This window comes from Spodoptera frugiperda, chromosome 7 (assembly GCF_023101765.2).
Source record: "Spodoptera frugiperda isolate SF20-4 chromosome 7, AGI-APGP_CSIRO_Sfru_2.0, whole genome shotgun sequence".
Classification (NCBI taxonomy): Eukaryota; Metazoa; Arthropoda; class Insecta; order Lepidoptera; family Noctuidae; genus Spodoptera; species Spodoptera frugiperda.
The window spans coordinates 10,166,749-10,170,587 of record NC_064218.1 but is presented as its reverse complement, the minus strand read 5'-3'; positions in this window follow the sequence as shown (position 1 = coordinate 10,170,587).

The window sequence follows — 3,839 nt, the reverse complement described above, 5'->3', positions numbered from 1 at the left end:
TGTTTTTGTGTATTATTAACATCATGGACTAATATCTGAAAACCTGTATCCTGAATTCCTAGACTAAGTGTTTAATTTTAATATTAGTTGGATGTTTTATTTTATAGTATTTTCAACTTTGTTACAAAAGGATAAGGTTGAAATTCTAATCAAATGAAAAAGAGTAATTATATCTTATATCTCCTACTACACATAGTTACACATCAACCTACATATAACCAGTACCTTTTAGTAAAGCAATCGAAACGACAGCGCGTTCAGGGCTCTGATTGGACGACTCAAATAAACTAGCCAATCAGAGCGCTGAACGTGCTCTCGTTTCGATTACTTTAAACGTAAAGCAAACTCATACTAAGGGTCAGTACCCTTAGTATGAGTTTTATTATGATCTCGCATTATATTATAATTTCGCACGTCCAGCGGTCAATTTATACTGATTTTCCATGGCTTCATATATAGTCATAAAGAGGTTATAAAGAAAAACAAGATAATTTAAAACAAAATTTTATTCAATTCCATGCAGCTCCACCACTTTCTCTTACAAACACAAGTTTGACAATTTGTTCGAAACTATCCACTTACAATTTGAGACAGGCACAGAGTGGACACATCTTTTAATAAAAAAAACAAAATTCCTATTATTTTTCAAAGCTGGCAACATACGGAAATGTACGTAGTACACTGCTCAATATGTTTCTACCTCTTATTCGTTGTTACTTTAAGAATATGTGCAGTCCTTGATATTAGTACTATATCAATTATCAGCTTGATAAAAAATAAATACATTAGATTTTTTGAACGCACTCAGAATTCATTACAATTTTAAATGTCCTTAAAGAACTTAAAGGACATTTGTTGAATTTACGAATTCAACAAATTCATATTAATATAAATTTATATTAATTCGTAATGTTGTTGAATTTGGAAATTCAACAACATTACGAATTAATAATCTAAAATAATCACCGACCACACTCACCAAACGCTTATCGCAATAATAAAAATTATCACAAACACAATTCATTTTAACCACAAAACTAACCACAAAATTGGTCATTTCGAATTAAAATCATAAAAAGTGTGTGCCTCCCTCTGTCCCTGTTCACGATCAAATTAGATGCACCCAAAACCATAGGATATGGAAACCTTAGACTATTTGGTAAAACTAATTGGAAAACACAACATTGCCATACACAAAAAAAAAAACAATATATTTTTATCACATTGCAAATCGGATTAGCGATTCTCCTGTGATGTGAGGCCCCAGGCTCACAGTTTTGTCCGTTGCGTCGTCTGACAGCATCATTTTTTGTTTTATTGACTATTAATGGGTCGATGTTTGGCCGCTATCTTGCCTGATTAATATATGCGTACGAGTGACGTAGCGCAACGTAGAAGTGGGGCCGGGCCCTAAGTCTGACATTTTTAATAGTATTTAATGAATTAATTCAGTCTAACTAATTAGTTAACAACACTAAAGTGGAGATTGGATTGTCATTTATAAAATAGTTAATATTAAGTCCAAATTCTCTGAGCTAGTTTGCTACGACTCATAGTATAATTTAACTTAACCATCACAGGAAAACCGCTAACTTGGTGCCTAAATTCCAAGTGAAATGTTAATTAAGATTATAAAAGAAAATTATAGACAACAATGATAATTGAGATCACACAAATTGATTGATAAATCGTTATAAGGATAATAACAGATACGATTGGGATTGTATAGTTTTGACATTGAATAATTATCAAGTCTTTGACTGCCAATAGATTAAGTTGCATTAATATTGAGATTAGTTTCAATAGTAAGCCCTCTATTTTTGATGACGGGGGGAAACCTTCAAAAGGCGCCTAGCTTTTTGGGGATAAAAGACTAGGGAGTGTGGGAGTTTTACCTCACTAAACTACCACCCTAAACCCCGGTGGCCACCCTCAACACCTGTAAAGGGGCACCGGGTCCTCTTAATAAATTTGCTCCAGAGCGTCAAGAGTAAGCGCGCTAATGTTACTATGTTATTAGTGTCATATGATGAGTAGAAAAACGTTAACCCTTATTAGCTTTGAATTTTTTTTGTAATTTTGTCTTCTATATTTCATGGAATTATGAGGCACCAAGTAAAATTAAATTGGAAGGGTAATTGTAGCATGAAATATTACATAAGGAACATGTTTGAAGGACGGTCAACCAAACCACAGCATAATATGAATAAAGATATCTATTCTATTAAAAAATAAAACAAATAGTTTAACAAAACGTTGACAAAAATGTAAATTTGTTGAACATATGCCCTTTAATAAAAGCCAGTTTCTATGATGAGGCACCATGATGATTTTTATTTAAATAAAAATCACGATTTACTCACGTAAATTAATGGAGAAAAGCTCTACTAGTTTCGAGTCACAGAGCCTACTGTAGAGAGTAGGCTGCGCGACGTCGCTACGTATGCTCACACTGCACGAAGAGTCCTTCTGTGACTCAAAATTAGTAGAGCTTTTCTCCATTAATTTACGTGAGTAAATCGTGATTTTTAGTTAACTTAATATGCTGATAAGGACGTCAGCTTTTTAAGTTACTTTTAATTTATTGCAATTTCAACTTTACAGTTTGGTAACAAAGTTGAGTATGATTTACATCTGTAGATACATAGTAATTCCGTTGCATTTTAAAGTTTATTTGATGAATAATTTTAGCTACAGAGACCCTGAAACTGGCTTTTAATGATTAAAGGCATGTTTTAGAACATTTACAGAATCCAAATTCAAATTATCATTTCATTACCATTTCAAGAAAATAATAAATAAATAAAAATTACATTTAATTTTGGCATCTAAATGGACATTTTCGAATGAAAACTAATACTTTAACTTAGCTGAGATAAATACGCACTTTTTTCAATAAATTATTACTTATTATTTTTTTCACAATTATATTTTTTCTTAATTTTATTTATTAAAAACATTGGAAATATGTATTGCTTTCGTTCTTATTCTATGCACGATATATAAACTCCTTGGTTCGCGGCTCTATTGTAAAAATACTCTTTATATTTATTTATGGCGTTCACATTGTGTTGTGACAATAGATAGAAAAAAAACTATAACCTGTTAAATATCTTAAACAGAATTACAACCTTATTATCTTGACTTAAAGTTGTAAATCCATTAAAAATGTTGTCTGTATAAATTAGCTTAATCAGCTCAGCTTGATCATATTCATTCTGTAAGAGGTAAGCAGAGACGTCGTATTAATTGTAATATAACGTCACGCCTTAAAATCTCCATAGGGCTAAGCAGAGCTACTTTTCGCCACTTATGTTATGAGTACCATGTAATAGGAGGCACACCGAGTATTTTAGTTATAAATTAAATGGACTATAATCACAACACATTGAAACGCCTTTGGAACATGAAAGAACTAAATTTTTCGCCGTCGATTCAAACAGATATTATAATCAACATATAAAAGCAAGCTTTGTTTTAAAAATTAATTTACTATATGGGTATAAGGTAAGGTAATATAAGCCTTAGCTTGGAATAAATACAGTATCAATATTTTTATCGACGGCGAAATTGTCAGTCAAATTGTTTTTACCCTTAGTACGAGTTTGTTTTACGCTGAACGAAACGAAACGTGTACGTATTCGGCGTTCTGATTGGCCAGCACGAGTGAACCAACCAATCAGAGCGCCGAATGCGTTTTCGTTTCGATTTTGTTAATCGTAAAGCAAACTTATACTAAGGGTACATGTAGGTAATGATTTAACATTCATTTTCACGTAACATTTCACACAAACAACAGATAAGAAATAAAATATTAGGTATGACGACAAAACCTCTTT